This window comes from Pygoscelis adeliae, unplaced genomic scaffold (genome assembly GCF_000699105.1).
Source record: "Pygoscelis adeliae isolate BGI_AS28 unplaced genomic scaffold, ASM69910v1 Scaffold54, whole genome shotgun sequence".
Classification (NCBI taxonomy): Eukaryota; Metazoa; Chordata; class Aves; order Sphenisciformes; family Spheniscidae; genus Pygoscelis; species Pygoscelis adeliae.
In genome coordinates this window covers 3,412,537-3,422,608 of record NW_008824982.1, presented here as the reverse complement: position 1 = coordinate 3,422,608, position 10,072 = coordinate 3,412,537, and positions in this window count along the sequence as shown.

The window sequence follows — 10,072 nt, the reverse complement described above, 5'->3', positions numbered from 1 at the left end:
ACAAACTTAATATGTCAGTCTAAAACATACCAGGACACATGCTTTTTAGGGAACAAGTTCACTTTCATCTGGGACCTTATCTTCCAAAGTTTTTGATATATTTCACAACTGCTGCCTTATTATTGCTAAACTCATGCGTGAGCATGCATTTAATTTTCTGTGAGTTCTACCTGGTCCACAAATGAAATGAGAAAGGATAACAGAATTGCGTGACTCTCTCTAAATGGAAATTCGCTATGAGATAACCAATAGCATTTAAAAAATGCTTTTACTATCTGCTTATCAGTATTATGAGTTATGCACCATGAACTTCAAGTGCTGAGCTGCAGATCATTAAAAGCAATGGAATTATGATTTCTAGGTCAAAAGCCCAACCTGAGGAGTTAATCGTGAGGTAAAGGAACTAGGAAGTGAATGGTACCCTTGATAAGCAAAAATGCTAGTCTAAACAGATGTCCAAATTCCAACCTGATCTAATTCAATTGTCCTGCTTAAATTTCTCAACAGTTTCAGCATGGTATTTTTCTGTACATCCATCCAAAAATGGGTTTAATTTTGCTCTGGATTTAAATGAGGATCAAATTCAGTGGGACTTAACTATATCAAAAATAGATGCTTTTGACATCACATCTTATTAGATTACTCTCTCTTTTACCTTAGTGTACCTTTTCACATCTTTGGGGAAAAAAAAATGAGTAAATTCTCAGTATATGCATTATAAAAGTTAGCTCAGGACCCCTTGACATCAAAAGACTTTTGCTTTTGAATTGAATGTGCCTTGGAGAACTTACAGAAAGGGAATCTCTGATTTAAATCTAAGTAAAATACTAAAACTCATAAGCCAATATTCCCCTACAAAAAAACGGAACCATTTACTTTTTCAGAGTCCCCATGCCCCAGAGGATCTGATGACCATAGTCAGTGCTTCATCTGTCTCTTCAGCTGTGTGCTTCTGCCCAGCTGGTTATCCTACAGCAATGCCACAAAACCATGAGACACATACAACTTCGCAATAAATCTGATAGCTAATCAATAAAAGTGAGAGAAAAAGCTGAGAGATTGTGTCCTGTGAAAAAGCAGACATTAGTAGCAGTTTAGAGTCAGATCGCTTAAAGATGACAAGCAGCAAAGTTGCTGCTTTTATTCTTGAAAGGAAGGGAGAAAAGTCGAATGACAGATGGGAGCTGTACATCTTCCCAAAGGCAGACTGATTTTTTAAAATTTTTTTTTTGAGAAATCTGGGATTTCATCATCCACAGTATTTTGTGCGTGAATCACATTAGATGACTAATCTTCAGTAGTATCAGATATGAAAAACTACAAAGTTTTTTTTACTTTGTTGACTTTCTGTGACAAATCGCTAGTAGCAGCTTTCATTTTGAAAGGTTTAACAGATTGAAATTCTTAAACAAACTAATAAAATCATTTGTTGTTAATGAGAAGGGTGACAATCACATAATAGGAGCAAATAGCTCACATGCTGCCTCAGAGACTAAACACCTAAGATTTCAAACCCTTTATATTGTCTAGATATCACAAAATCCTCACAATCTTTGGCTTAAATTAACTATATTTCCATTAGCCTGTGTTCCAAATTAAATTTAGCATAAGGAGCATGAGATTCCAGTTACAATTTTAAATGTTTCAGGAAACTCGAGGAGGTGAAACTGAGGCCAATGCTTAAAGTTCTTCAATACCATTATTTTCATTTAAGCATAGGAAGCAAAAATACAACAGAACATACTTAGTGTAGATCAAACACGTACTATGTAGAACATGTTATGTTTTCCACAGAATTTTGTCTGTATGTGTTTATCTTTGTGTACATGTTTATCTGCAAAGTATTTTCACATATCTAAAAATACATGGAGTTGCACACAGTTTTATTACTTGGAAACTGGGCTTGAGCGCTGCAGCAAGCTCAATGTACAGACCAGGGTCACTGCTAGTTCATTAAACTTCTTGTAAACACAGACCTGGACCAAATTATTTTTTACAGTTCATATCTTTCAACATAGATGATAGTCAAAATTTGGATATTGCAAATAGCAATAGGCACAAGTGGGACAGTAAGGTCTTCCTTCCTCACTTCCAAAATCATCGGTTGGAGAGCAGGAGGGTGTCTTGCAAAAAGACTTTTCGGGCGTTCCCGGAGCAATCTGCCTTGATTTCTTGCCTTGGACCCTGTTTTTCCCTGCTCAGTGTTGGTCCTTAGTTTCTGGCTCTTTACATCTTACTTTCCGGTATCCTTGTCCTAGGGCCTGTTCCCAGCCCTGAGCTCCAGCTCTGCCTTCTTGGTGTCTGCTGACACCATAAGTAATTTGCAATATCTGTATGATGAGATTTGGAGGAGCAGTCCTTCCAGGGATGAACTTTCCTCTACTTCTTAACAAGTTTTTGTAACAGTTACTTCAAAGATCAACAGGTCTCCTTGCTGGCCTTTGTACAGACATAGCATATGTAGTTCATTTCAACAAATAGGATGGATATTTATTGTATTAAAGGTGTTTTATAAAGTTTCAGTTACAGATATGATGGTTCTTGCTGTTCTTCCACTGGCCTTTTAAAATTGCAGCTATGTTTTTGCTTTGATTAAAATATTTATGCTTTCTCAAATTCAAGACGAAATACCTTTTTTGGTCAGTGTTAGTTATGTTTGACGGCACTGAGGGTGTCCTCTGAACAAGCACATGCTGCTCTTAAAACAATGGTCTGTCTTATAAACCATCTGAGTCATCAACAATATCTGCAAGCATTTCTTCACTTTAAGATATAATTTAACCAGTATCACTCCTCAACTAGAAGAAACAAGAACTTTTTTTCATGTAATATAAAAATAGTATGAAAGCTAATCATGGAGGCTACTGGCATTTTTGATTCCATGAAGGCTCAAACCTTACCAATATCATTCTGAAAGAGAGAAACCACCTGCAGTGCAGAAAACCATGCCCTTTCGAGGCTCTTGCAGCAACGGACCAAATCTGGTGACTGTGTTAGACCCATGCCATGCTGGTATTAGGCTGGAGCAGAGACCCCAGCCAGGCACACCTTATCGGCCCTGTTGGCTCCAAGTGATTGCTGAACGATGCAGCCAGTCGATCCGTTCCTGTGGGAGCCTTTCCAGATAGGAATGTAGGTTTTTACCCTTAGAAAGTCAAGTTAGCAGAGCCTGACAAATAAACAAATCTGCCTGCAGCCTCCCGGTGCCAGCACTGCATTAAACGTTAGACATAACAACATTCTTCCCCGAGACAGCAAAATTCCCAAACCCTCACCAGCACCAGGCAGAGCTGGCCTGCTTCTCCGCAGCGCTGCCACAGAGCCGGAGCTGTGAGAGGTGAGGAGCTGAGCAAGGAGGCAGGTAGACACCCAGGTGAGCAGCGGCCCCAGAAGTCTCCGTCCCTTTGGCCGTCCCCTGGGTCCCATCCCAGGAATATGGATGGGGCAGAAAGACTCTTACCGATTTCAGTGGATTGCAGCGCTGCTCTGAGTTGGAGTAATTTGATATCATAGAGTGAAGCCTGCAAACCTTTCATCTTTCCTATCGCTTTGTGTCTTGCAATGATAATGCTTTAGACTGTAAGCTCCAGGATACAATCTGTATATTCCTCCCTTTCTGGCCACCACTGAGCTCACTGCCTGTATTTAGCACATAATACATTGTTTTAAAGTACTTTGTAATGATTATTAGGATAATAATTTGTAAGAATAGCCATACTCTCCCCAGTGTACTCAGACACATGGATTTCTCTTCAGCATCAGAAAAATTGCTTCTCTAATCTGTCAGCACTTGCCACAGTTAAAAAAAAAAAAAAAGAGCAAAGTATAATAGAAATTTTCAAGTTCAGTTTTTAATTGAGTATTATCTGCAAGGAAAGATGTGTTAGCCAAATTCCAGCTTGGCTGGAATATGCGTCACCTTTATGGAGCGGGAGACTGAGCCAATAACGCTGACTCAGCGCCTTTGGCCCTTCCCACCGACATCCCGTCGCAGAAGACCCTGCTTTCCCTCCCCCTCGTTCGCTCCGCTCTCCCTTCCTCTCCAGCAGCGATCACGCCAGCTCAGCTCCCCTCTCACAAATGTGAACAAGCTAATGAGCATTTTATTGGCTCGGAAAAGCAAGCACCGCTTCAGCTGTGCTCAGAGACCCAGCTCCAGCCTCTATAATCTGCTGCTCAGTCAGAGGCACGCAGTAATTTGTTCAGCTGGTTTTGGGAAAGTGAGATGTCTCTAAAACCACCAGCCCTTCTGCTCCCTGCAACTCTCCAGCTGACCTTCTTTGCTAATCTTTTGCCCCAGGTTATTGTTTTAAATTCAGGAATGAAAAGCTGGACAGTCAGACCTTGTTTCTTCATCACTTTGTGTTTACTTTGTACTTTGAGCGCTGCACAAAATGCTGGAGGGACCTGCTGCGTTCACATCCTTTGTGTCTTTTCTGTACTTTTCTTCTCCCTCTCTCTGAAAGAAGCTTCTTGGCATGCAGAAGGAGAAGCTGAAGGAAAAATGTATTGTTTGGAAAAAAAATGCATTTATTAATTGAACTATTTCCCTTTTTTGTCCCTCTTGTTCAAACCAGAGTTACTGTAATTTCTGAGTAAAGGTTACTTTTCTGGCCAAAGACCATGTCATGCAGAGATACCTGTACAAACTAACTAATCTGTTTCAGAAATAATACAGCCATGTTAGGGCAGTGCTACTAGCCCTGCTCTCGGCTTTCTAAGTTGTTAATTTTTCACAGCTTCGGTGTTTGATTGTTTTCAGTCAAACTGGCTGGCAATAATAGGTGATAGAACACACCTCAATGTCACTATTTTGAAATTTTATAATATGAGGTAGCGGCCAGATAGTGATTTCATGGATGTTAAATTGATGTTTTATTTTGACTTTTTTTTTCCTAGGATTTGCTGTTTTATTCACACTTGACTGCAAACATGCTCATGAAGCTATATTCCATTTTCAGTGTCTGTCATCTCAAGCATACTACAATTTGCAAAAAGCATTTGATATGTACAGTCCAACATGGTAAGATTAGCTTAGAGTAATGGAACAAAATAGTTTAGGACTACTATGCACATTTTTCTAGCTAACACAACAAAGCTATGCACACTTGCTCCAGGAGAACAGGGGGTTTTATAGGTTAATATGAGCAGTTTGGCTCAACTTGGCCTGTATTTTCAGCATCTCTGACAAGGCTTAACAGCTTTCTCAATGTTACTGTTCACTGAAGGCAGCAGGAAATATCTCTGGACATTCTCAGATTTTTCTTTCCCCGAGTGACCTTCATGTTTCCTTCCAAATACGTTTTTCTGCATCACCTTGCCAAAACTAAGTGTGCCTTCAACAATTTCTCCCTTAAATTGATAATACAGGTGGCAAAACAGTGTCCAAGCAATCTGTGCTCACAGCCTCAATGTTTTGCCCGTTGGGTTTCATCTGAGCAGTAGCTATGGCACTTCACTTGGCTGCTCTCCACCTGAGGCTGAACAGGATTTTGTGAGCAGAGTGACACAAACATAATCTAGATCTGTTCTTAGCTTCACTGACTTTCTATTAAATGGTCAAGAGACTACACCTGCATCTACCAAACTTTCACAGGTTCATATGAAATCTGAAATCTCATACTGCCAGAGGAATAAAATTCTCCATAGACATATATTTTAGCTAGGTGAGTTTTTTGCTTGGGAAATTCTAATTTTGTCAGGGGTTAATTATTGAAAACCAGTAGTCCCTCTTTTGGGTAGCATCCTACCATCTTGTTCTATTTTGTCCCCACCCAGCTTAATTGCAAAATAGACCTGTCAGCCTTAATTTAGTCAGACTTTTTTTCATGCACCATATTACCTACATATTTCAATGTTACATGATGGGACTTCAGTACTCTAGATCCTTCTGCAGTATGATTTCACAGTTATCTTTAAAATGTAAAAGCATCCAGGCATTAGAAACAACTACTGTCAGAAATAAACAATCTTATGTCAGTATACTTTTTGCTTATGTGCAAATTTAACTCTCAGATGTCTTAAATGTTCTCCAGAGTTTCAACTAACTGCATTTTGTTTTACTTTGGGGAGAGAGGGTGCTGGTGTTCAACAAGTCAGTGTATAGCTGCTATGTTTATAAAGAAAACCTCAAAAATGTAGCCTACTGTCTCTCTGAATTTGTAGAGAACGTGAAATAACAAGTCCAAGGGTAAAAGGGTCTTACTTATTTCTACTTATACTAAATCTGATGGCAATAACATGACAATTAAATGTCAACAATGCCACTGTTCATCAAAGCATGGAAGAAACGCAGGAACAGCTTATACAAAAATAGCTACTTATTGCATTTGAATGATTACCCCTTGTAGTAGATCTTCAATCATGCATTAATTAAGTGGTTGCCAAGTAGTCTTGCAAAAGTCATATAACATTTTTTCTGAGCAAGGATTCAAAACTAAAAACACTTGGCTAGCAAGTTTTGCTTTTGTCCCTAATCTTTCTCCAATTATGCAAACATTTGAGCGTCTAGAAATGAGCACAAGATTGCACTTTGAACTGAGTTTGCTCACCACGCTTGTAAAGAAAGATTTGACATTTCTCTGCCATCAGAGAAGAGTTTTGTTTTATTTGAAGAAAATCTGCCTGATAACACACGTCTGTACGAACATTTTTCCCATGCTATTTTTCATCATTACATTGTATATGGGGTTGATTAAGGCCACTGAAATTTTATTAGCAATTTCTGCACATACAGTCTTGCCAGAATAAGTGCTTGTAAAAGCTTTTTAAAATTACGTACATTATTGAACCTTAAGCACAAATTGCTACTACTGGGAAGTTTAAAAATCAAAACATTTTACCTGAGATGAGTACAATTCAGCTGCATTCAATATGCAATTCAACTACATGTACTACACTTTCTAGTCTTCTTGCTACACGTATAGCTTGTGATTACTTGAGCGTATACAAAAGAAATGGAAACATCCAGCACCTCTTTGCTGTGCTAAATAATGACAGTTCTACTGAAACACAAGGAGCCTGTATGGCAACGCTAACAACGATGGGAGGAGACCTCTCCAGCAGCCATTAAATACCCCAGGAAAAATGGAGCATTGCACCTCTGGAGGTTGCCAAATATTACAAAAGTATTCAGGTAACGCATCTGGAAGGCAAACCCCATATCTTTATGCTACACCTACGCAAAACTGCAAAAGCTTTGTGCCAGCAGGAGCCTTGGAACAAGGAACGTGATTGTATTTTAGTTATGACCACTCACATGTGGCATATACAGAAATGAAACTAATGTGGGTGTGAAGCTTGGCCAGTCCAATTCACCACTCCATGAAAAAAAGAGAGCTAAATAGCTGCCCCATCAATAAAGAGAGAACCATTCCTCTCCAGCAGGTCACAGTGTCTTTTGATGGCTACTGTTCATTTGTTGTGCCCAATTATGAGAAAATGTGATACCCCACAGACTGTTTTTCTGGAAAAAGGTGGGGAATTCTGCTGAACGTTTTTAATATATCATTATTAAAGTTAACTTTGCAGACCTAGTGTTTTATATGCTAATGGCTGCATGCCAGATGAATGATTACTGTAAATGTGTCAGTTAAATAGTCCAGTGACAGGTCCATATGTGCTCTATAAAGAAACTAGTTAAGCTGACCCTGATCAAAACCAGAATGATTGACGCAAAATTTCAGGAGCTCAGAAATACAAAGACTGGTTAGAGATCTGAAATAGACTGCTGCGATTCCCCTCTCCCCTCTGGACGGCATCAATGTATATATCCTCCAAACCTATACAACATCTGTCCCTAGATGCAAAAGCTCATACTCGCTTTGCAGACAGCCAAAGCACTTGGAGATGCTGCTGCCGCTGGATTGCTTTATGACCCCCCACCTGCTGGAGTTGCCACTGGTGAGGACTGCAGGAATGATCAGACAGAGACTCTTCCGCAAGCTTAGTGCAAAACCACGCACCTCCACAGAGGTGATGGTAATGTCATCAGCTGCCCTGGAATCGCACTGCTTTCTCAAAGAGCAGCGTGGCACGGGAGGATGGTAACCCTCAAAGCAATGTCCCGTACACGCAAAAGGGTGTCAGTCAGACAACTGACCTCCCTGTACAGCTATACTATTCTCAAACAGCAATATCTGCTGGCAAGTACTTCAGACAAAGAGTGCATGTATCTTAAGTGCATTGTGTTTCCTCCAACAGAAATGAGAGATTTTACAAAGATGGCCTTGCTATATATTGAGTCAGGTTGGGGTTCAGTCTTTGAAGTAGAGTAGGAGATAACACTAACTGAAAATAGTTTGGTATTGGTTTCAGAGGTAATTAGTTTCCCTCGTATCATCAGCTTCAAGACCTTCAATATGTTACTAATTTTCAGCCACAGAGCATGGCCTTTTTAAGCAATCAGATGATGAAAGAGACTGTGCAAGTTGCTTTTGTTCAACAGCAGACCTGACTTTGAGATACTTGATGCCATTTGTATTGCAGCATTTATTTTCACAATTTTCAGACTCTGCTTTTCAAATTACAGTGATCACTTTAAGGTTAATACCGTCTCCATTGCCTCCTGAAAATTGATGATTTCTATTTTGTCTTAGCATAGAAATGAAAGAATACAGTCTGACTCTATATTCTTTAGCATTACTGTGCATGCTGGATTTAATCCAAAAAAGCTGCAATAGCTGCAAAGCACTACTGCAAGGCACAGACTTTGGACTAAGCAATTCAAGGTAAGCTTCCGCAGACACTGAGGTTTGACCCTGACCAGTCACCATCAACTGGGCAGAACCACTTTCTCTATATGTATCTTAGCATGAAGCCTCTGTCAGCCTTCTAGAGGCTATTTGTATTGGCTTGATAAGCTCTTTTAAGAATCAGTCTTCTCCATCTTCCTAACTCTTTTCTGGAGAATAGGCAGCAAATACAGAGTGCAGAAGGAACAGAAGTCAGGAACAGGTCATGGTGAAATTGTTATTAGTGCACCTTTAAAGGATTAAAGGCTGCAGTACAAGAGTGGGATCTATACTAGGGCGGAAAGGGTGCACCAATGGTGGGCTAGAAGCTGACCTTAAGGTTGATCTTAGTTGCTGCTATGGACATATGCCAAGCGTCTTCTATCCACTGGAAGCCAGGAGAAGCAACAGAATAGTTCCCTAATCAAAAAAAGTGAAGAACTAAGTAAAATCCTATGTGTCCCCAACTGGTAAGAAAATACAAGTGAGAAACATGTTCTCCTGTGTCACAGTAGGACCTGCTGAAACAGTGTCCTGAATAAGCACGCAGCAGGTAGGAATGGTTCTTTACTGGCCTGTAGCCTGTTTGAATTAAAGTTTTTTGAATCATTATGCACGCTAAATTAGCTGAAGTAATCAATTCTAAAGTGTCATCGTGGTTCACTTCAGTAATAAAATAACACTATGCAGCAGGAGTTACAAAGCACAGCTTACTGCCAGTATGCTCAGTATGCCCAGAGTCTAAATAGGTAAGTCATTTCTCCCTAGGTACCATTTCGTAATAAGCAAAGTATTGCTCTTTAAAAAAAAAAAAGTATTAAAACAGATACACACTTGCCTTTTGTACTTTGTTGGCGTATCTTCAAGTGCCATGTCTTCCATGGCTGTGAAATTAACAGCTGCTACAACTATAGACTTGTGGCTTGGCTTGTTAAGATTTCATGGAACTGCAAAGTTTTTCCAGCAATGTCTCTCTTTGTGTTTGTTGATTATGGTTTCCTTTGAGGTACCTCCACATTTTTATGTCCATTCCTTTAGTGTCTAGTCTTTCTTTCCATGTATTTACTTAGCTGTGGTCTCTCACATTTTTTCTTATTCCAAAAATTGACTTCTCACCCTCTCTTAACAGTCTAAGCAGTAGTTTTCTGTGTTTTAAAGCAAGCTCAGGTGGTGTTTAGGTCTCAGGATGTATAAATTAGAATCATAGAATAGAATAGTTTGGGTTGGAAGGGACCTTTAAAGGTCATCTAGTCCAAACTCCCTGCCATGGGCAGGGACATCTTCAACTAGATCAGGTTGCTCAGGGCCCCGTCCAGCCTGACCTTGAATGTTTCCAGGGA